Source organism: Cupressus sempervirens, chromosome 9 (genome assembly GCF_028749045.1).
Source record: "Cupressus sempervirens isolate cs-2001-9-10 chromosome 9, ASM2874904v1, whole genome shotgun sequence".
In the NCBI taxonomy this organism is placed as follows: Eukaryota; Viridiplantae; Streptophyta; class Pinopsida; order Cupressales; family Cupressaceae; genus Cupressus; species Cupressus sempervirens.
The window spans coordinates 705,057,311-705,083,916 of NC_143126.1; positions in this window are offsets into that span (position 1 = coordinate 705,057,311).

Genomic DNA, 26,606 nt, shown 5'->3' on the forward strand with positions numbered 1-26,606 from the left:
GGGAAATGTCTAAAGATCATAATGAGAGATAGAGGAGCTAAATATATGAATAAGAAATTTTTTAAATTTTGTAAACAAAATGCATAAAGAAAGAATCAACTATCTCTTACTCATGACAAAAAAATGGGGTTGAAAAAAGGAAGAATAGAACAATAATGAAAATGACTAGCATGCTTCATTGTAGAAAGGTAGAAGTCAATCTTTGGGATGAAGTAATTTATAACACATTATATATATTGAATATAACTCCTACAAAAAGAAATTATGAACATAACACTTGAACAAGGATGGAGTGGAAGAAAGCCTATTGTATCTCATTTTCACATTGTTGGGTGTACAACTTATGTTCACATTCCTAATGGATGAAAAAACAAATTAGAAAGAAAATGTGAGAAGTTTATAATAATAGGATATCTAGCAAAGAGTAAAAATAATATAGATTATATAATCCTAATACAAAGAAAATTCACATTAAAAGAAAAGTTTGGCTATAATGCATTTGATGATGTAGAGAGAGAAACATGAATTCTTTTAACAATATCTCACCTTTTCTTGATAATATTAGTGATCCATGCTAGAAGCTCTGAAGATTAATCTAAATCCACATCTTATCATTTTACCCAAGTTAATAACAATAATTACTTGTTCTTTGTATGGTAGAAAGAATGTTCATGATCTTGTTAATAAGAATAAAAATTGGACTTAGTTTAGGCACCCTCAAACATTTCATAAGCCTCCATGTTTAGGTGTGCTACATTTGATTTTTTTTTTAGGCTTTGGTTCTATATTGTGGTTCTTCATTTCAAAATTTTATTATCTAAGGTTTTGTGATGATTGTAATTTTTTTACTTTCATCAATTACAATCTTGTAGTCTACTAAATCTATGTATTTTGTTCTTGTTGTGGTTTCATAGCACACCCCCAATTTTGAATTCAAAATGGGGACCCCCTCTTTGATTTTAGGGCAACGGATTTTATTCTCTAGTACATGACACCTAGTCGAGCAAAACTATGGATAGGGTCTCCCTCTAGGTCTAGGTCAGTCCAAGAAATCTAATCAATTGACTCTAAACAAGGTTAGTAGGTTAGGAAGTAAAATTTTTACAAGGTAGATAAAATGTGCGCACATGCACACCCATCAAGTGTGTGCAATGTGCGCCTAAATCCCTCACTTCAGTGAAGGGAACATGTGCACCCTCAAGCTCTATGTGCCTACAAATAAAAGGTCTCCCCTCACATACTGACCACTTTTCATTTTAGGGCATCCCAGAGTCACAGTTGTGTACTATTAGATGTCCGTACCTTCACATCCACATAGTTTGAGAAATTTATCCTCGACCTTAGCTAACTCCCAAAGGTAAACTCTGGTGTGCATGTGCATACATGCACACCCCACTTTGATTCTCATGGTGCACTATATGCACAATATTCTTATGTGTTAAGGCCCCCATAAAAGGCCATGCCTTGCACATGTTAATATATGTGGTAAGGCCCTAGTTCACTTCTAGTTTACTTGGTCAGATTAACTGATCCCTTATAATGCAACTATTATGCCAAGAAATATTTCCCTTGTAATTATGTAAATATCATCTCAATCTATTTCAAATTAGCTTTGTTTCCACGGTACCAATTAATGTAAAGCTAGAATACTGATGTTTCAGTAGTTGAAAGTTATGCAGCTATCTAGAATCCAAATATGTTATGTGCAACATCACTTTGCAGACTTGCAATGAGGATCAAATAAAAGAGAAAAAATGGAACTTGCTCAACAGATGTATTAAGATATATTTGATCTATAGAATTGAGTTCAACATCTTATAATTATGACAATATTCATGTTAAGCCATGACATTGTGATTCTGTATGCTATTGAAAGCTCTCTTGATTTAGCCTTCCCTTGGTCAATAGATGAACATATCAATTGGAAAAATAGCTAAAATGTAATAAGTGTTTCATTTTCAATCTTGAAATTCAGATCATTTCTAATTCAAAGTGACCCAAGAAAATTCTTATTGAACCAAACACATTGATACTATTTAATGTTTAAAATGCTCTTATATCAATTCTAAAGTGAAAAATGTATTTTAGCATTTATTAGATCCAAGGATCGCTGCAAAGCTTCTGTGCTGGAGAGTAGTGATTGTCAAGAGAAGTTTCATGACTATCTTACAAAAACCTTGAAAAATGCCTGAATATGCTTCTAGAATTCCATGACATAGCTAGTTTGTATACTCAATCAGTTCATCCTCTTGATCAGCAGAATGCAAAGACAACTCTACTGCCCTCTGAAGCATAGGCATTGCATAACCTAAATATTTTTCAAAATGTTCCCCAATGGCCAGTGTTTTTTCTACCTATTGGCTTGCTACAAAGAATGGGAAGTCCTACCTCATGAGCCATACATTGAGAATATGACTATTATCCCTTGTTAAAATAGAAGAAGAACTTAGAGAACTTCAAAAGAGTACAAGATGTATTCTTAGCATGCCCAATGTTTGATTTTCAAGAGAAAGAGAAGAAGAGGATATTTGAAGAAGCAATTCAATTAATCATAACCTATGGAAGATACTTTATTTAATTTCAAAAATTTACTTATTTGAGGGTTGACAGATTTGAAGGAGAATCAAATATAACTTAGTGTTAGGATAAACCACATACATAAATAAAAATTACATGCAAATATAACCAATATCAGAAAATAATAAATCACACAAAAGAGAACATCAAACACAAAGATTTAACATGGTTCACCCAATCCTTGGGCTACGTCCACCAACAAGTCCACTATTATTATTATCAAGTGATTACAATCTGTAATCCCTTAAAGTTAAATACCACCACAAGAAACTACAATATCATCATATATTATGAAATCCCTAACCTAAGTCATTTTATACAAGTTTTTTTCTACTACAAAATTAAGGCTAGAATAAATTGTCAAATAGGAAAATAGTAGCAGATACTACTACCCTTGAAAACCCCAGTGGGGGAATTTCCCCTCAACCCCATGTTGTACTATGAAAGGGAGCACACCTAGGGTGTTGCCCTGGGATCTTCAAGGGGTGCTGCCCCCAAACCCCATACAAATAATCTGGGGGGAAATTGTGTCGAATAAACCTCTAAGTCCAATTAAGCTCCACACCACAATACTTAGATAAGTATATCCTCATTGAAACATGTAGGCAAATAATCTGTATTGGTAAAAATCTTAAAACCCAAGAGAGGTTCTAGTTCCCCATTTCCTATTGAATTGGGCCATTAACATTGCAAGGCTTCCCAAGATGTCTTGGATCTTGAATCAGAATTGAAGCTTATGAATCTAAGGCTTTATCAAGTGAGACCTAGATTCTTGAGATGACAAGATACATGTAAATGAGCATAACCAAGGAATTATCTATGGAGTTTCCTGAAAGTGAAGATTTCTCTACTCCTAATGGTGACTCTGGAAACTTTTATCTAGAGTATGAGTGAGATTTGGAAAGAGGAGATAATTGTTTCACCATTTTAGATAGAGCATACATGACAGTGATGATTAGAGGCCAGAGGAATAAGGCTCTAGCTACCTCATCCATTCGAGTATGAAACAATGCCTCTAGGGCTATGCTAGCCAAAGCTAGTGACCCTATGCCATCAACCTCTTAATGGGAGAAAACTAGTAATTCCCAAGACTCATTTGATAGAGTCCAATATTGCAAAGATTCTAGGATTCATATATCTCCACTTAATTATCTAAATTATCCTACCCAATTGGAAAATCTTGTTGAATATTGTAAAGGAGTTAGTAGAGATAAGGCTAATAGGAAAAATATAAATGTTAATATTAGTGATAGTGTGACTTCCCTTTCTGAAGAAGAGCTTGTGTTACCTAAATTATTCCAAGAAGAGGAATCTATTGTCCTAGCTACCTCCCTTTGTTAGAATTATTGATCACTTTTATGTCTCCATATTCATTAATGACTACAAGTTGAGCAATTACATTCTAGACTCTAGAGCCTTAGAAAATGTTATGCCTACTACAGTTGTAAGAGCTTTAGGTTTACCATTAACTAAGATATGTGGGTGTTTTTATTCCATGGATGCTAAGAAATTTCCTTTAGTTAGACAAATTAAGGGCACCCAGGTAGCCTTAATAGCTTACCCCAAAGACAGTGAAGCTAGCTATCCCAGTAGCAGATATACCAGCCAGTTATGACATGCTCGTAAGAAATAGCTTTTGAAAAGACATGGGCATGAGATCAAACATGATTGATCTCACACCATTATTCTAATTGGAAGTAAGAAGGTTAAGCTTGAGCTAGAAGAAAAAGAAAAATTCACAATCATGAAGTCAGATTATCCAAAAGCCCAAATATTATATCAAGAAATAGAATAAAAAACCAACATGTTTTTAAATTTAAGTGTTTTGGAGGAAGAAGAATAGCCCCCTAATGATCAATGATTGTGGACTTTGGTGTTTGAAAGTAATTGTGTGTCTGTCGATTCTGGAGCAAGTGTGGTGTTAGTGTCCCTAGAGGGAGAATTACTGTAGCTAAACTATAAGCTATAGTTTAAGAATATAAATAATACTACTAAGTATGAAGTATTACTTTTGGTTATAGTTGCATAACCAAACTGAAAGGAGTAAAGACTCTAAAGGCTCAAGGTCTTGTAGAATTGGTAGTTAAGTAGGTCTGAAGCCAATATACTATTAAGAATCATACACTTTAGAATTATAGGAACCAAGTGTGGGATGAATTGGAAGGCCTATATGCTTTCACAATTTAGGTGGTTCTAAGAGAACAAAATGCAAGAGCCAATTCTTTGGTAGTGTTGGCTTCCCTGCTCTTACCTCATTCAAAATTTAGAGATCAAGAATACAAGGTGGAAGTCTTGTTTAGTCCAAATGTTCTTGATGATGTAGATTCATAGAAAGTATTTGAGAGTGACCAAAAGATCTAGCAATTATTAGAAGGAACTAAAGCATTTAAGGGTTAATATTTTGAAGGAAGTGATAATCTCTGTTGAGTTTTCTCACCTAATAGTAAGAAGAATTGGAGTAAAGAATTAAGTAATTAAAAGATAACAAAATTCCTCCTCACCTTGTTCCACTTGAGAAGATTTTTAATTGGCATGATGTATATATCAGAAGAGAACGGGGTAGAAAAGGAGGAAATTCTAGAGAACATGATGGATTGAACATAGGTCGTGAGTTAAACCTAAAAAATAATTAACATTGGGAAATGTTGCACCAAGGGAGAAAGAGTTGAAGTCAAGAAGTTTCTTACAAACTGTCAAAGATATTTTTTGCATGAGGTTAGCTATATCTCCAAAGCATGAAAATATTGAGGGTTTTACTGAACGATGCAGCCTATCACTTTTAAAAACAACGTATATGCTACTAGAGGTAACGACATGGACTTACCTCACCTCAAAGAGCTCTTGCACGCGGTGCACATGTAGACAAACCCTCCTTCGGCCGATGGCAAAATGACTTCTTCTTTTTCCTTTTTGTTATGTGAACCCGAGTTGGTCAAAATTTTGACCAACTCAGACATAAAACGAGTTATGTGAACCCGAGTTGGTCAAAATTTTGACCAGCACGGGCATAAAAATGAAAAAAAAATTATTCGTCAAGCATTTTAAGAGCTAGGTCAAAAATAAAGGTCAAAATTTGATCTAAAATGTACTAGTGACAAGGGCTAAGTTTAACGAGTTTAGTAGAGTGTGTGAAGACCTAATTGAGGTTGGAATAGTTGTTGATGTTATTAATTGGCGAACTTGAGTAGAAGGCTGACAAGTATTGTGAAGAGGCAAAGAGTAATTGCTTGAATGAGTGCCAAGCATATCAAAGACTGTGATGATAATGGAGGCTATTCAATGCATCACTATGTAAACTAAATTGTGATCTGTATTTGCAAAGGTTGTCTCCTAATAGAGCTCACTTCAGAAGGGTGAAAAATTGGTGACATGTTACTAGTGGTTTTTCCCAAATTTCCACATTAAATCTTAGTGTCATACTTGTGTGGATGTCATATGAGATGTTTTATTATTAATGTTTTACATTCTGCAATTTTGTTACTTGTTAGTGAATAGATTGTCTTTTCCTACAAAATTCAGTAATTCAATTTATGCCCAAGATTGAAAATCCAATAATGTTCACAATAGTTGGGTAAATGTTATGCTAATCAGTTACCTCTAAATTTTTACATGTAGAGATCCCTTAACAAATAACTTATCAATGAATTTGAAATATCAAGAGTAACCATATATATTACTATATACAATAATAATAATCATATAATATTACTATATATATTTAATTATAATAATCATATATATTACTATATTATATTTAGTTATGATAATAATTATACATATTATTATATTATATTTAATAATAATAATCATAATCATATGGAATAATAATAGTAAAGCCCTCACTTGTTAAATTTTGGTTTGCATCCAAAGTTTCAAAATTTCAAAAATTTGGGCCACCACTTTTTGGGTACCCTATTTCATATAATGTATCTGATCTGATATCAGATACTTGATTTGAAATCAGGTACCTAATAATTTTTGGTATTTACCAAACGTATTTGGTCAACTCAAAAAATGTGTTTGAGAAAGGTTTCGCAAATATTTAGACTTCAGTAATCATTTCACAATATTATTTACATTAAAATTCAATAAAATAATAAGGGCTTTTTTATAACACTCTCAAGATTCCATCGATATAATTGATGTCAAATTTTGAGTTCAATAAGTATTTATTAGTTAATTTTTAATGAAGATGATTGTAAAGTGTTGATTGACATACTAATTGAAAAATAACTATAACTTTCAAATAGTATAAAATTTTTGAAATCCAAAAGTTGCATCACATTCTATGCTTTTCCTAGTATAAGAAAAAAAAAATTAATTTGGTAAAGTTTTCAATTAGTTAAGGTGGTCAGACATTGGAGTTTTTTTTATTTAGGAAAAGTTATAGTAGAAAATTCATATTTAATTATTTATTTGGAATAAAAATACTCAAAAATATGCATCACATTCAAGCATGAGTCTACTTCTTATATATATAATTATATTAAAAATATTCTTATTTGCTTTTGATTAAGGTGGTCAGACATACACTCACTTTTTATTTTTGCCCTAAAATTTTTGTAGTATTGCATTAAAATCCAAACTTTTGACCAATCAAATAATTTTTTCTTTAGATAAAGCTTAGTAGTTTAGAAACTACATTCAATTTCCCATAGATTATTTTCTTATAACTTTTTGATATAAAGTGCAGAACTGCTTTAAAATTATGTGTCAAGTTGACATAACCCTGATTTGTTGGTTTTTCACTGCCACTTAAGGCCATAGTTTAGTTTACTATGATCTTGCACATACCTGGGTCAATCCTTGTGCCTTTCTTTGAAACAATGTGTCCTAGAAGCTTTCTTTCTTCCATGAAGAAAATAATCTTTTTAAGATTGAGAGATATGCCATGTTGTCTACGTCAGCCTAGTATTGCTTCAAGATCCCTTAGATGGTGCTTCCTCCTCTTGGAGTAGAGAGTCAGGTCATCTAGATATATTATAGTTATTCTGTCTCATAAGTCTTTGAAAGAGGAATTCATTGCTCACTAAAACATCACCCCTACATTGATCAAGCTATAAAGCATTCTATTATAAGCATAGGTGCATTAGGGAGTTATAAAAGTTATTTTGTGCTAGTCTTTCAATGCAACACTAATTTGATAATACCTTAAGTAACCATTGAGCATTGACATAACTTTAGACCCAATGACTAATTGTAGATAATGGTCCATAGTTGGGAGTTCATAATTATCCTCAAGACTAGCCTGGTTTAAGTTCCTAAAATCCACAAATATTCTTATCTCACCATTTTTCTTTCTCACAAGAACAATGTTTTCTATCCAAGTTGAATGGTGAATTTGATAGATTATATGGGCTTTCAACATCTTCTCCACTTCTTTAAAAATTGCTTTAGACACCTTTGGATTATAGTTTTGAATCTTTTTCTGATAAGGAGTCACTTCGAGTTTTAAAGGTATATGATGACTGAACTCTCCATTCCTGAAATTTGGGATGTCTTCACACCTCTAGGGAAAGATATCTTTATATTTCACTAGAAGCTTGAGTAGACTTCCCTTATCTCTTTTTGAGCATGTTTGTCTGATTGAAATCCATCTAGGATCTTCTTTGTCTTTGATATTAATTTTGTCACATTCATTTAGGCCATCATTGTGAACATCTTCTATTTAAATAGTAGTGTCATCCTCCCACCCCAATAGATGCTCAAGTGAAAGTAACCCTCTGGGAATTTTGTTCCTCTTTAACTGAATTACTTCTCCAGATTCACCTAATCCTTCACATGCTGACTTGCCTTCTTTTTCAAACCCTTCATAGAAAAAATTAGCAAAATTTTCAATACATCCAATAAAATATTTTAACTGTGAATCATTATCAAAGACTTGCCAATGATTTATATTGTCTAGTATGCTAGGCCTGTAAATCATCTCTATCCTATATCTATCATTATTAAAATTAGGATGCAAGATGATTAAAGAGGTAGAGACATCTAAGGAATTAGCTCTAGAGTTTAGTGAATGAGGAATGAATTCAATGGATAAAGCATCAAACAATTCTATCTCATCCCAAACCAAGTTTCTATAGTGTTTCCATCTATCATTTTTTATAGAGAATCAATTTCTTACCTATTTTACAATGAGTTTAGCATCACCTTTTACCTTTAGTTGCTTTATTCCCTTTGCTTTAGCTTCCTGCAACCCTAAAAACAAAGCTTCATATTCCACCATATTGTTGGTGTTTTGGAAATCCAATTTATTTTAGAAATCAAAACCACCTTGACACCTGATCCCAAATTAGAGCAACTTCAATCGAATTTCATCGTCATTAGGATTATTTTGTCTTCTTTTTTCTCACCTTTTCCAAGTTCATTGTTGGATAGTATTGCATAGTTCCCAAATTGGCATTCTTCATATAATATCCGAGCTTTGGGGTTGTTTGAAGGTACTACAGTGTATTTTTTCTTCAATTCTCACTCAAGTTTAATCATCTTTTTAACCATTGGAATCATAGCTTTAGACCACTCCATCTTGATCTCCCCTCCCATGTCCTTATAGAATGTTCTTCTCAGCAACATCTTATAATTGGTAGGGATATTAGCCACAAGGATGGTTAACTTCAATCTCTTGTCTAGGCAAGCATAGAGGATGGCATGTACATCTTTGACTTGCCTCCCATCCATATAATAGTAGTGTCTAAATTTTTTAGTGAGATCAAGACCAAGGTCCTTGGCTATTGGAGCTGGCATGATGTTATCGGAAGCCCTCAAATCTATAATGAAATTGCTGAGTTTTTGCTCATTTAATAATAGAGATACGTAAAATGAGTTGAGTTTCCTTTCTTTGACTTCTCCTTCCATGACATTAGCACAAGGTTCTACAATAGGACTTGTCCAACACACTTTGACACAAAGACAAGCTTCTCATGAGTGGTCTAGGTTTCAATAACATTTTCAATGAATTGAGAATTTGCTAGAGGTTCTCTTTTCACATATTGGACTAGTTTATCTAACTCCTTAGGATTCATTCTCAAGTATTCACTAGAGAGATAGAAATGGAGGATGATTTGTAGAATTCCATAATATCAAAGATGGAAGTGTTGGTTGCCAACTCTACTTTGGATAATATTTTAAAATTTGTACTCCTTGTTGAGTCACTATGCACATGCTCTTTCCCCTTCATTTCTCCTAGAGATTCCCTTTTACATAGCTTTTCATTTTATGATACATATGTTGGAAATGTTTAGAATAACTAATAGGGGGGGTGAATTATTTACGCATGGTCTTTATTTACCATTTGAATATTAAAACACAAACACTCATAATTCTATTTATCCTACTATTGCTCGATCTCTACTATAAACATCACATTACTATCTAAAAGCATAATTTTGTTTACTTAATGATAACATTACCAAATGTAAGACACATAAAGCATTCAACATGGATTTGACACTAGCATTTTACATGAAAACCCAATTTGGGAAAAACCACCAGCAACATGTCACTACCTTTTCACTCTTTCAAAGTGAGCCCTATTAAAGGTTTACAAAACATATTGTTAAATGTGACCTTGTTAAAGGATTTAATCATCTTGTTAGGAGTGGCCTTGTAAGAAGACTTTGATCATTCCATTTTGAATGTCACATAATTAAAGGATTTACATAGACTGTTAAGTCTTCAAATGACTATTAGGTCGACCTCTATTAAAAGGATTTCAATACAAAGTGTTTACAATGACAAGAAAGAAAAAATAGGTTTGATCTGCATGATTAAAGCTCCCTCTTGCTTATTCAAATCTCTATTCATTCCTTGTGCTAATGTACTAATAAATCCTCCATTATCATCTTTGTCTCTAATTTTCTTGGAAACCCTTCAAGAAATCAACCTTCTCACTTCACCAACTCTTAAGCCATTCACTTATCAATATCAATAGCATCTATGCAAGCTTTCTTCTAGAACTTCACATTCACTAACACACTCTTGTGTTCACTCTTATGTGCCTCTAATCAACTTTTGTCTATATATCTTATTCATACACATCACTGAATACATCCACGAACACACATAGGCTCATTCATTTATGTACCTCTTTAAATAGGAAATTCTTGCTTTACCATTTTCCATGATCACTGTAGATATTAGGGTTTATAATCTAGTTCAACATGATTTATTGAATCTGTCCATCTTCTTGATCATCCTATAGAAACTTCTCTATAATTCATCTATTGTGTCTTTACCTAATCCTCACCTTGGATTTAATGATCCAACTCATCAATCCTATCTCCAACATGGTTTACATCTCCCAAGAAATCAATTGTGTTAGCTTGATCTCATGATTTACTTGAATTTATTCTCAAAATTTTTACTTGAAAATCTTTAAATTTTGGCACTTGGTCATCACTGAATTACTCAATCATTGTAAATCTTTCTAGCTTAGCATCAACTATCTTGCTTGGTTGATACTAATGCTTGATTAACACTAGATTTTCTCAACACTATAGCTCGATTGGCACTAGCATCATTTGACCTTCCTTAGTCTTTTACTCTATTGTTTGGCTTGGCTTATCTTTCTTGATATAAACAATAAATTTTCTTTATCAAAGTCTACCTAATCATATGTCCATTGTAACTTTCTTTTCATAATCAATATTTCCTCTAGGTGTTATTGTTATAAACAATTTCTCAAATCCTCTTTATTAATCAAAATAGATATGAAATTTAGATTAGATAGCAATATATCTTATCAATAGATTTGACATCAATGGAAAAACAATAATTGTTCTGATTGTAAGTTTCCAACAATATCACTCTTTGTAATTGATGACAACAACTCAAACATCTCAATACTAGTAATAGCTTAGTTACCATACAATCCAAAAGATTTTGTTCCTTTCATTTTGATTTTGATATTTTCCCTTTGAAATAATAGATCTTTTTTTTGTATATTCTTTCAATGTCTCCCTCTTTGATAATCTCTGCATGTCTATCTTTAGTATTCTAATCTCTCCATGTTTGTCTTTAGTATTATCTCCCCTTTAGTATTCTCTCCCTCTTTGACAACAATGCAAAAGACACTTAGTTTTTTGAGCTTCAAATGCTTCATACATCTAAATTATGTAAGTTTTGGATGTCTGACTGATTTTTGTCATCTAGCTATGACTCATCTATTATATTGTATTAAGTTATCTACCTTAGGCATGCCCCAAAGTAGAGTTGTATTGCATCAATGTGTAAGATATTTCAATCAGCACTTTTGATGCAATGCACCTTGTCTCTTTAAGTAGTTTTTTTTAGGGGAATCACCCCTAATTTACCTCTAAGATATTCATGAGCATCTCTGGGTAAGGGTTTTGTGAATATGTCAGCAATTTGTTCCTTGTTATTCACATATTCTAGCTTCACTTCTTTGTCTTGAACTAATTCTCTCAAGTAGTGATACTTGATAGCAATGTGTTTTGTCTTAGTGTGCACCAAAAGATTCTTTGAAATGCTAATAGCACTTTTTTTTATCATAGTAGATAACCATTGGATTTGTAATTTCTTCTTTCATACCTTTCAATAATTTCTTGATCCATATTATATTTGAATAGTTTACTAGAACTGCCACATACTCAGTTTCACTTGATGATTAGGAAATACAATTCTACTTCTTGCTTGTCCATGACACCAATCTCTTTCATAGAAAGAATGCACCTCCACTAGTTATTTTTCTATCATCAATATTTCCTTCCCAATCTAAGTTAGTAAAAACCTTTAGCTCAAATCTATCACTTTTCTTGTAATACAGTCCATAGTCTTTTGTACCATTCAAATACCTCATTATCTTTTTTACTGACATCTTGTGATTCTCTTTAGGATTTTCTAAAAATCTAGCAACTATCCCAATTGATAAAGTAATATTTAGTCTATTGTAAACAATATATTGTTGTTTTCCAATCATGGATATGTATAGGGTCTGGTTCACTTTAGTAGTATCTTCAGTCTTTTATAGCTTATGTCCTATAGACTTAGGTGTACTCACTGGTCTCTTGTCTTCCATACCAAAAGTCTTTAGTATCTCCTTGATGTAATTGGATTAAATGATAAAAATTCCTAGCTTCATTTGACATAATTGTAATCCAACAAAGAATTTTAATTCACCAAACATAGACATTTCAAATTCCTTCTTCATTCCATCAGAAAATTATTTGCATAATTCTTTTCTTCCTCAAAATATAATATCATCAACAATATTTTAAATAAAAATACTTCATTGTTCTTACCATTCTTCAAATATAGATTATTGTTATCATTTGTCTTTTTAAAACCAGTCTTTACCAAATAATTAGGCAATCTTTCATGCCATGCTCTTGGGGCTTGTTTCAATCCATAAAGGGCTTTGTTTAGCTTGCATACCATGTTCTTCTTATTTGGATCCTCAAATCCTTTAGGTTGTTCAATGTAAAATTCTTCCTCAAGTATGCCATTTTAAAATGCAGATTTGACATCTATTTGATATACCTTAAAATTAGTGTAGGTTGAGTATGCAAGAAGAGTTTTGATTCCTTCTAGTCTTTCCACATGAGCAAAAGTTTCTCCATAAGAAAAGTTCTTACTTTGAGTTTTGGGAGCATCACCATCTACATAGATAAATTTATTGTAGTCTTTAGGTTGTTCATTACATGTATTGTCACTTCTTTCTACAAACTCATCAACTTTCACATTTGCACTTTACAAACTCAATAACCTAGGAATATACCTTCATCACTTTTTGTATCAACTTTTCCATTCCTATTATCTTTCAATAAATAGCATCTACTTCCAAATATTTTGAAATATTTGACATTAGGAGCATAACAATACCATAGTTCAAAAGGTGCAGCATTTGTACCTTTATTGACTTGTACCCTATTCAAGGTATAAACAATAGTACTAATAGCTTCTCTCCAATACTTCTTGGATACATTATTCTCCATCATTAGTGTTCTTTCACAGTTCATTATTGATCTATTTCTCCTTTCAACTATTCCATTTCGAGGAGGGGTCCTTGGTGTTGACATATGTCTTTTGATTCCTCTGTCATTGCAAAATATATTGAACTCATTTGAAATAAATTCACCATCTCTATCAGATCTCAAGAACTTCAAACTCTTGCTTGTTTCTTTTTCAACTCTAGCTAAATACCACTTAAATAACTAAAAAGCATCATATTTATCTTTATAAAACATCACATTCATCATCCTAGAGTGATCATGAACAAATATATTGAAATACTTATCTCCACAATAGCTTAGAACATCAATGGGTCCACATAGATCAATATGAACCAATTCTAAAATATAACTTGCATTGTATGTTTTGCGCTTAAAGCTAGACTTGGTCATTTTTTCCTAATTGACATTGTTTACACATAGCATTTGTTGGAACAATTGATTAATTATGTATTGTATTTGATGTTAGACAAAATGTCATATCATTATCAGTCAATATATGTCAAACTTACTTAGGCATTTAAGATAGTTTTCCGTGGCTACTGAGAAATCCATAGTTTTTCTAGTTCAGAAGGTAGTGTCTACCAAGTTCACTCGAACATCAAAGGAAAGTCTATGGAAGTTGAGTGTTAACTGAGTTGACTTGGTTAATGAATGAAATGTTGGATGGAACTAGTGTTAACCAAGCTTATTCAATTACTAAAAGAACTTTTCTAATATGTAGTGTTGACTGAATTTCATTTGGTTAACACAGGAAAATAATTTTTATGTTAGTGTCTACCAAGAAGGGTTAGCTAATGAAGGATTTTCTTGTTTTGGCATATTGAGTTCAATTGTTTTATCTATTGGTTCTAGCCAACTGAAAAGATGAATATAGTTATTCTAAGTTGTATTTGAGCTGACTTGACAATATGGAAGATATAAATAAAAGGTCAAGTTGAGGATTAGAATGTGTGTGGAAGCAAAAAAATTGAAGATCTAAAGATGTAAAGAGGAAGCGAATCAAAATGATAAGCATAATATCCTTGAGACGTTGAAATGATATATTTGATCAGGAAGGATCAAGTATAAGCATAAATTGAGATCTATAATCAGCAATTTAGTTGCATCTAAATCAAGTCATGTCATTGTCACTCTCTAACCATTGTAGTAGTGATCTAAATCTCTTAATAAAGTTGGCTTAACAACTATCTATAAATACTCTAACAAGGTGGTAGCTCTATTGAATTTTCTAAAGAACTCTAACAAGGCCACTCCTAATAGGGTCACACCTAATAGTTTTTTTTGTAACATTTAACAAGGTTGGCTCCTAATAGGGCTCACTTCAGAAGACTGAGAATAGTAACTAGTTGCAATTGGTTGTTTTTCCTAAATTGGGTTTCCATGTTAAATCTTGGTGTCAAATGTGTTCATGCTATTTCTTTTATGTGTTTGCAACCAAGTTAAAGTAATAAGTAATCACAAATAACATCTTAATATTTTCATGTTAAGTTTTTGCCGAGCAATTAAAGTGTTTACCAAGTTATAGCATTTCTTTGTTTGTCGAGCATTAACAGAGTTAAGTTTTCACAGAATTGTTTTGTATTGACATCTAAGGGGTCTGGGATTTTTTTGGTAGTAATTGATTCATGCCTCCCCTCTCAGTTACTCCTCTTATATTTCTAATAGCATTGTTAGTCTTCTTTAGTTTAGGAAATCCTCTTACTTTCTTCATTTTACTAATGTTCACCAAATTGTCAAAGTTCACTTGACATAATCTCACGTTCCATAACCAAACATCTTCTCTTTGTGCAAACAAACATGTCTCATTTGATAAAACTAGATACAAAAAATTACCTCTTGTATGTTCACCAGTCCTAATAATCTTACCATTAGCATCATGTATCTTGGCCTTCTTATTGTGGAATTTAACTCTGTAACCTGATCTATTCATTAATGAAACACTCAACATTTATAGTTAACTCCTTAAACCCAATAAATATTATCAAATGTTACCTTGTTAGTAAGTTGAATAGTACCTTTATATTTCACAACACATGGGATATCATGACCAAATTTAACACACCCACCTTTGTATGGACCAATATCTTAAAATTTATCTTTAACACCAGTCATATGATTGGAGCATTCAATATCAATAATCCATTTGTCACTTTTATTCACATATGAGATTAGTGCAGTTTTCTCATCTTCTTCAGAGTCTTCTTTCATAGCAACATAGATAACTTCATTATCATTACTCTCAAATTCATTATCAGTTTCTTTTTCAACAATATAACATGATTTCTTACCTTTATCATCCTTTTTTCTCTTGTAGTCTTTTTCATCTCTTCTTCCTTTGTACTTGCTTTCCTTCCTTTCATCCTTATCCTCTCTATCAAGGCATCTAGCAGCAATATGACCAACCTTGTTGCATTAAAAAAAAAGGTAATTTACCTTTGTATTTGCCTCTTCCTTTCCCAAATCTTTTTGCAATGAGGACTTCAAGTTCATCAATCTCATCATTAGAACTATCATTGTCACTCTTCACATGTTTACCTTTTCTTTTGCTAAGAACTAATTGTGACCTAAAAGTAGATTCAATAGTAGTAGGTGTGTAGTTATCAAAGTTAGACATCTCAAAAGAATTAAGTTTACTAATTACACCTTCTAAGGTAAAAGTGTTACCTAGTGTGCATCTTAGTTCTTAAATTGTAGAAACTCTAATAACATATATAGGGACTACAATTTTGAATACCATTCTTATTACTATTTTGAATCTTTTTCTTCTCCATTTGTACCTCAAATGGCATAAAAAATTCTTTGACTCTTGTGTAGTATTGCACTATGTTCTCACCTTCCATCATTCTCGATTCATCAAATTTACCTCTTAGGCTTTCTGATTTGACTCTCAGGACATTATCATCACCTCCATATGTGGTTTTCAATTTGTCCCACATCTTCTTTTTACCATCACTATGTTTTAGGTCATCAAGCTTGACATAGCTTAGGGTTGAGGCAATCTCCAACATTACTTGATTGTGTTCTTGCTTCTGCTTCATTTTTTTAGGTGTTAGAGGAGTACTAGTCATAGGTATAGATTCATTGTCTACAAAGTTGATAGCATCATCACCAATACAAGATATATGCAACCTCATCAAGGTCTACCATGCAGTAAAGTTCTCCTTGTTCAATTTTGGTACATCTCTCTTATGAGTCATGATCTTTGGCTTTAAGTACCTTTAAAATTTTCTCTATAAGAACTTAGCACCGATACCAATTATTAGAAATATTTAGAATAACTGAGAGGGGTGGAGATGAATCATTAACTCGAGGTCCTTATGTACCATTTGAACATTAAAACACAAACACTCACTATTTTGTTTATCCTACTATTGCTTGGTCTCTACTATTAAACACCAAATTATTGTCTCAAAAAATAACTTACTTTTTTGAATTAAAACATTATCAAATGTAAAACACATAAATCATTCAACACTGATTTGACATTAGGATTCTATGTGGAAACCCAATTTGGGAAAAACCACTAGCAACATGTCACCACTTTTTCACTCTTTCAAAGTGAGCCCTATTAGGAGATGACACTACTAAAAATTTACAAAAAACATTGTAAAATGTGACCTTATTAAAGGATTTAATCATCCTATGAGGAGTGGCCTTGTGATCATTCCATTTCGAATGTCATGTAGTTAAAGGATTGACATAGATTGTTAAGTCTTCAAACGACTATTAGGTCAACCTCTATTAAAACAATTTCAATACAAGCTATTTACAATGATAAGAAAGAAAACAATAGGTTTGATCTATGAGGTTACAACTCACTCTTGTAGATTTAGATCTCTATTCAGTCCTTGTGTTGATGTGTTGATAATTCCTCCATTGTCATATACATTTATAATTTTCTTGGCAACCCTTCAAGAAATCAACCTTTTCACTTCACCAACTCTTATGTCATTCGCTTATCAATATCAACAACACTTATGCAAGCTTTCTTCTAGATCTTTGCATTCACTAACACACTCTTGTGCACCTTTGATCAACTTTTGTCTATATGTCTTGTTCATATGCGTCACTTCACACATCCATGCACACATGTGTGCGTTCACACACACACACACACACACACACACACACACACACACACACACACACACACACACACACACACACACACACATTTTCGCTCTATACCTCTTTAAATAGGAAATATTTTCTTTTCCTTTTTTCATGATCACTGTAGATCTTATGGTTTATGATCTAGTTCAAAACAATTCATTATATTTGTCCATCTTCTTGATCATCCTCTAGAAACTTCTCTAGAATCCATCTGTTAGGTCTTTACCTAATCCTCACTTTGAATTTAATAATCCAACTCATCAATCCTATCTTCAACATGGTTTACATCTCCCAAGAAATCAACTATGTTGGCTTGATCTCATGATTCCTTGAAATCATTCTCAAAACTGTTACTCGACAATCTTTAATTCTAGCACTCGATCATCACTAAATTACTCTATCATTGTAAATCTTTCTCGCTAAATATCAACTATATTTCTTGGTTGATACTAATGCTTAGTCAAGACTATATTTTCTTGAAACTAACTATAGCTCAGTTGACACTAGCATCACTCAGCCTTCCTTAGTCTTTTACTCTATTGTTCGGCTTAGCTTATCTTTCTTGATATAAATAATCACTTTTCTTTATCAAAGTCTATCTAATCAAATGTACATTATAACTTCCTTTTCATAACTTAACCTTTCCTCTAGGTGCTATTGTTATGATCAATTTCTCAAATCATATTCATCAATCAAAATAGATATGACATTTAGATTAGGTAGTGATATGTCTTATCAATTTGATTTGACATCAATAAAAAAATAAAAATTGGTCAAATTGTAAGTTTCCAATAACATATACAATTGACTTGTACTTTATTCAATATTTCACATTACAATATTACATAGATTTATTTCAATAAAATGCTACCAAAAGACTTTAATAATCAATCACCAAGAGGTGCTCATCAAGGATCCATATAAAAGCTTCTATGAAAATTTGAACATTACCTCAAAATATTTCACGACCCAAACACATGGAGCCATAAATAGTCCACTCCTCTGAACTAGGAGCTAAGACCATGATCCACATAGGTTGTAAGGTAATCTAATGATTATACCCCAAAATCAAAATATTAAGGTAACAAAATGCCACACAAACTAGTAATACCCAAAATGAAATCACAAAGAAAATTAACAACCAGAGGTAAAGTAGAGTGAGGAGTTGAAACAAATCTAGGTGAGTGTCATCATAACTTCCTAAGGTGTTGGAATTTGCCTCCTAGATCTAAGATCATCCTGTAGTATAGAATATTTTTTCCCTTAGTACTCCAGTGAAGACATGTATGGTCAATTAATGTTGGAATCAACCACCTGTGTTAGGGACCTATAAGATATTCATGATGTCCCTTCCTTGAGTACTCCAGCAATATTTCCATTTTTTTTTTTAGTGTGTGAATCCCAAAACCCAATCCATAAGCTCATTTATTATTATGTTATCACTCATTAACTAACACACAAATGGAATCAACCTATGTAGGGCTCTGGCTTCCAAAAATAGGATCCATGAAAGCCACTTTCGGGCCCTAAAACCTATGGCAAGCCACTCATCTAGGGTTTCTATCCTACTCATCAAAATAATCCAAAAATAAAAAGAGGTATAAGGAACAATAACCTAGGGTCCCATTCCCCTATACCAAACCCTAACTCATACATCAAAGAATATTCACATGAACAATATCATAGAATAAAAAAGATATAAGAAACTTCCTTTTCCAAGGAACCACAAAATCTATAAGAATTTGGTTACCCAAAAAGAATTCAATTTGAAATCCAACTCAATCATACAAGAAGGAGAAGACTAGTTTAGGGCACACTTCTAGGGTAATCAACTAAACCATAATTTATCACATAAGATGCACAATCACTCATACAACACTTTTCAAGAATGGATATCACATTTATAAAAATTAAATTCCTTAGAATTATATACAAGGTCACAAATCACAAAAGGGACAAGTTGAATTGTTGATTCTTGAAATTTGGCTAAGTCTAAAATTCCTTAAAGCCTCAAAATTTATAATCTTTATTTTAACTCCTATGAGATTGAAACCTATATATAAAGGAGCAAGATTCATAACATAAAATTTAACTTAAAATATAAGAAAGAAAAATTATGCCACTCATACTTAAATGTTCATTTATGTTATACCCTGATGCTGAAATTAGACTCTGGAGGACATAATCTGCCTATCTGGCTAAGTTAACTCTATTTTTACACGTTTTTTTCTTCACTCTTGCACTTTTATTTTGTATTCTTTCACATTTATTCAATATAGATGCACTTTCATTCATTATAATTGTGCATCCATGTAGTATACTTGCACTTCTTGATAGCTCTGTAGAACGGAACATTTGTTAAGCATTGATGTTCTTTTGTGCAATATTGTTGTGCATAAATGTTATATTATGGCAATTTTCTTTCCTATTATTGTACATTTTTTTCCTAGTGCTACAAATTTTTTATAGAAAAGGTGATACTTTTGTTTAAGGTGACAGACAAAATGGAGAAGTGTGGAAGTGTGCATATGTTCATTTTTCCTATGCATTTGTTCTAGAAAGAACTAAACTTTATGATGTTGGAATAAGGGAAAGGTTCTTTAGCACTTATAGGTTGAATTCAAGATCAAAAACCCTACCAATATGCATCTAAATTTTCAATTCATAGCAACTCATTATTTAACAACATACTAAACCAAGTGAAAAATCCAATATACAAGTAGTCATGGAGAGTCATCAAAGATGTGTAAATCACACTGACAATTAGAATCCAAAACATTGCAATAATGTTTGATATAAATTCACTATTCTAATTTTCATATCATAGGAAGAGAACATGGCCTACTTGGAATGATTCTTTGGAATTGGATAGGCCTAAATGTTTTTGAAATTCCTATAATTTTCCTTCAAGGATTCTTCTACAACTCCTAGTAATTCTCTTGTCCCTTTCTAGATTTCCCATGAATTCCATGTTTAGGTTTCTTCCATTACTTGACTATAGTTTTTTTTCCATTCTAGTTTTTTCCCCATTTTTTTATCTAATTATTTTCTATCTTCTCCTTACTGAGAATATTTCTAATCTATAGGAGGTTATAGTTGTTTGAATGGTTGAGCTCATTGCAACTGACATGCCAACTAGTGTTTAATTTAATAAATCACCCTATTTGTTTATTTTTTGGTTGTCATTTCATATTTCCCACTAGTTGATAGTTATCTAAGTGGTCAAGGAGGTTCAAGTTTGAAGATGTCTTGTGGTGTATTGGTTAAGTTCTACCATAATATTTTATAGGTCATAGGTTCCATTCTTGTGACCTTTTAATGTTTCTCTTTTCTCTTCTATCTTAATCAATTAAAATTTATAACATATTCTTTTTACCATGAACCTTAAAGAGTATAATGGATGAGGTGGTAGATATAGTATCAAGATCAAAATCAAATTTAAAACTACCCACATAAAAGTCAATTTTCACAATACCAAATTAGAGGCAAGAATCCCAAAGGATCCCCAACTAGTAGATTGACTCCCTAATAAAGAATCCTAGGATTGGGGTTCCTACATGGATCATGTTTTTATCTCCTTTTTAATAATTGGTTCGAGGATTTTGAGGCATGCTTAGACTTGTGTAGCTAGGTGGAGTCAATCACTAGTACCCAAACACACCTACATCATTGACCAACAAGATATAATACATTTACAGATATACAAAAATAGTAACATGAAAGGAAGGAGGAGTACAACATCATGTAGATCTCCCAAAGAAGTGACTATGTTTGCCATTAAATAAACTATTGTAAAATATAGCATGCAAAACAATAACATCCACACATGAAAATAACACTTTGATACCAAGATTTAATGTGGAAACCCAATTTGTGAAAAACCACCAGTAACATGCTACCACTTTTTTAATCTTCTAAAGTGAGCTCTGTTAGGACCCATCCTTGTTAAAGGTTAAAAAACACACTGCTAGGTGTGACCTTGTTAAAGGATTTAATCACACTCTTAAGAGTGGCCTTGTTAGAGGACTTCAAAGCATTCCATTAGAATGCCACCTTGATTAAATGATTTACAAATGAATATTAAGACAACCTTATGAAAATGATTTTACAACTACCACAATGGTTAGAAAGTAATAATAAAAATTTAATATGATAACATACAATTCACTTTGCAAACCTAGGTCTATGTTCTACTCACTTTTGGTTCATTGACTAGACTCCATCACTCTCATCATCTTATATTTTCTTGGCAACCCCTTCAAGCAATACTTCACCTCACAAAAATCACACTTCTCCTTGTCATTTATTCACCACTTGTCTTCACAAGTTTCTAGTCCAACAAAAAAACTCTAATAAATATCAAATTCCTCCTTAAATAGGTAGCTTTGATCTTTTTTCGCTTAATCACAATCGTAGATCATAAGGTTTACAATAACATCCAAAACATGCATTGAATCCATCCACCTTCTTGTTCTTCTTCTCTTCTCAATACTTCTACAAACATCTCTTCAAATCATATCCTTTGATCTTGACATAGTACAAGGCAAGAGTATCCCCAAAGGAGATGTCCTAACCCCCAACTATACAACCATGCAATGAAAACACAACAACAAGAAACAATAATGCAAGATGTGACACCAAATTACAATTCTTTATTCATAGATATAACTGATTACATGCAATGTGTTAGGCTGGAAGGCCTTCCCGATTATGGCCAAATACAAAGCAAGTAATAGTTGTGCAAGATCCCTTAAGACCCAATCCAAACCCTAGCTATTCCAAATCCACAGTTTGGTAGAAACCCCCAAGGAAGATCTCAACTTATGCCCGTAAGCCCACCTAGCAATCTCCTTGTTTTCAAAGCTGTAGCTACTAGCTCTTCTCCAAATTCACTCTTCCAAGCTCTTCCACTTCTCCATTATGGATGAATAATCATAATCCTACTATAAACTACCTCACATTTGGTGCTCTATCCATAGACTTAGAAAAACTCTCTCTACCTACTTCCCACACTCACTCCTCTTTTGAGTGAATGAATAATGACTAAAGACTTCCCCAAAACCCCTACTTATACCAATCTAAGCCACAAGTCAGCCTAGAACACAAATTAAATACAAATACATAAATTAAATGCCACAAGTTGGCCAACAACAACAATTAAATGCCCAAAATTGACATCTTAGTAAAATTACAATATCTCCTAGCTCAAAATGAATTAGAACTCGTGCTTCAAACTGTAGTTAGTAATCTTCACCCTATTCAATCCTTGAAATTTTCATCCTCTAAATAATTTTATAAAATTAGTTACAAGGCCTGCAAAAAGAACCAAATTCCTAAGCAAGGCTGAGCTCCTCCCAAACCATGCCGAGCAACCAAAGACCATGCCCAGTAACCAAACACCATGCCGAGCTCCAAGAACATGCCGACCAAACATAGACCATGTTAAGTTACTAGACCATGCCAAGCAACCAAAGACCATGTCGATCAACCAAAACCATGCTGAGCTCCAAGACCATGCCAAGCAACCATAGACCATGTCGAGTTCCTAGACCATGCTGAGCTACCATAGACCATGCCAAGTTCCCAGACCATGCTGAGCACTAGTATCTGCCAAGATCCAAAAAAATTTAACCAAAATCCCTCCAAACATTTAGGATCACAAGAAAAACCAAGATGCTCTTGCATTAGACACCCCATGTTTAAAAAGATGTTCTAGTAACTAGAAGAACATCTTTTGGGATTCAGCACATAAATCTGAAACTGGTTCTTCACATACATATCCTCTGAGTCTTCAACTTGTACATTCTTTCCCTTATTTTTCTTCTTCTTCACATCCACCACAAGTGTTCTATAGGTTTTCTTTTCATGCTAATCTCCAACCTTCTCAGAATCTACCAACTCAACTCGGTTGCCAATACTCAAGTTCCTACTACCAAGCTCTTCATTTTGCAAAGGAATCAGGGAAAAGTTTCTACCACCTTTCTCAATGGTAAGCACATTCCTAACACAATCATGCATAGCCCTACAATCATACTACCAAGGTCTACCAAGCAACACATGACAACTATTCATATCCACAATATCACACAACACTTGATCCTTATACTACCCAATCTGAAAATCAACAAGGCATTGCTCTCTCACTTCCAAAGCATGCTCACCTTGCAACCAGCGAATCCTATAAGGATAAGGATGCCTCATTCTCTTCAAACCAAGTTTATGAACCATCTCTTTAGCAATGAGGTTATTAGTACTACCACCATCCACAATCACTTTGTAGACTTTACCACTAGACTTAAAATGAGTTTTGAACAAACTAGTCGTCAGACAAGAATCCAATGTCCTCTCATTGACCAATACTCACCGAGCCAAAAAACTCTCTCCTTTCTCAAGTTGACTATCCTAGACTTTAGCCTCATTCACAATAGTAGTTTTCCTCCCAATTGGACATTCAAAAGCTCTATGTCCTTCTTAACCATATTTGAAACAATTACCTCTAATCCCACCTCCATCTATCCTTTTCTATTCAACAAGCTTTGGTTCACCTTCTACTTTCAATTTAGCTTGTGCTGAACTATCCTGCTTCTCCTTCCCTCGGGAACTACCTTGATTCTTCCTCTTTAGCTTCTCCTCTACCCTCAAAGCATATTGATAAGCATCCTCAACTAAAGAAATATTTAGCATACCAATCTCATATTGAATATTGAATCTCAAACCATTAATATACCATGCTACCTTCTCCTTTGACAATTCTCTATGCCCAGACTGAATAGTCAACTTGTAGAACTCCTCTATATAATCTTTCATAGTCATATCCTTCTGCTTCAAATTCTGCAACCTCTTAAACAACTCAAGTTCATAATCAGTATGAATGAACTTAGCCTTCAACTTAGTCACTATCAATTTCCATCTAGTGATCTTCATTTCACCTTCCTCTTCTCTATCTCTTTTTAGTTCCTTCCACAAAAGAGCAGCATGTCCCTTCAACTTAATTTGAGCCAACCTTACTCTAAGTGGATCCTCAATATCCTCAAGGTCAAAGTAGTCTTCCAATTTACCAGTCCAATCAATTAGGTCTTCAGGATTCAAAGTAACTAAAAAATTAGAAACCTCCATCTTATGCTTCAGCTTCAACTAAGATCCAAGTTGAGCAACCCTATTTCCCATAGGTCTCTCCATATGATCAGTTCTGGCCTCACCACTTGATTCAACAAATTCAAAGTCTTTAGCAACTTCCTCATAACCATCTTAGTACCCACATGTCTTGGTACACCACTTAAAGCACTTACAATTTCAGCAATCTCAGATCTAAACTCTACTCTCATCTCCTCTGAAATTTGTTCTTCTACAGTATCAATAAGATCAGAAATTGCCCTAGGATCCAATCTTTTGGGAGGCATCTTCCAAATTTTTAGTAAACCCTAAGAAAAAAATCCTCCAACAAATCAAGATCAACTTAGATCTACCTCTCCAATCCAAGTCCTAGTGCAAACTGCATTAGGTTCAATGATATGTCTACATGCTCAAGAACAACCTTCACTCTAATACCACCTAACATAGTGCAAGGTAGGAGTATCCCCAAAGGAGATGTCCTATCCCCTAGCTATACAACCATGTACTGGAAACACAACAACAAGAAACAATAATGCAAGATGTGACACCAAATTATAATTCTTTATTCATAGATATAACTAATTACATGCAATGTGTCAAGCTATAAGGCCTTCTTGATTATGGCCAAATACAAAGCAAGTAATAGTTTTGCAAGATCCCTCAAGATCCAATCCAAACCCTAGCTAGTATAGATCCACACTCTAGTAGAAACCCCCAAGGAAGATCTCAACTTGTGCTCGCAAGCCCACCAAGAAATCTCCTTGTTTTCCAAGCTATAGCTACTAGCTCTTCTCCAAATTCACTCTTCCAAGCTCCTCCACTTCTCCACGATGGATGAATAATCATAATCCTACTGTAAACTACCTCACATTTGGTGCTCTATCCATAGACTTAAGAAAACTCACTCTCTAGTTGCTTCCCACACTCACTCCTCTTTCAAGTGAATGAATAATGACCAAAGACTTCCCCACAACCCCTACTTATACCAATATAAGCCACAAGTCAGCCCAAAACACAAATTAAATACAAATACATAAATTAAATGCCACAAGTTGTCCAACAACAACAATTAAATGCCCAAAATCAATGTCTTAGTAAAATCATGATATCTCCTAACTCTGAATGAATTAGAACTCATGCTTTGAATTGTAGTTAGTAGTATAGACCCTCTTCAATACTTGAAATTTTCATCCTATAAATAATTATATAAAATTAGTTACATGGCCTACAATAGGAACCAAATTCCTAAGCAAGGCTGAGCTCCTCCCAAACCATGTCGAGCAACCAAAGACCATGCTGAGTAACCAAAGACCATGCCAAGAAACCAAGACCATGGCAAGCTCCAAGAACATGCTGAGCAACCATATACCATGCCAAGTTCCTAGACCATGATGAGCAACCAAAGACCATGCCGAGAAACCAAGACCATGCTGAGCTCCAAGACCATGTCGAACAACCATAGACCATGTTGAGTTCCCAAACCATGCTGAGCTACCATAGACCATACCAAGTTCCTAGACCATGCTGAGCACTAGTATCTGCCAAGCTTCACAACACTTTAACCAAAATCCCTCCAAACATGCAGGATTGTAAGCAAACACAAGATGCTCTTGCATCATATCTCTTAACTAATCCTTTCCTTACATTAAATAATACAACTCATCAATCCTTATTGTCAACACATTTTTCTTATTCGAAGATTTCAACTATGTTGCCTACAAATATTAATTCTTTAAAAAACTATTATTTTGATGTCACTCAGTCATCACTATGTCTTTCTTCTTCATGGTCTTCACTAGATCACTAAATCATCACTATGCCTTCTAATTCAAT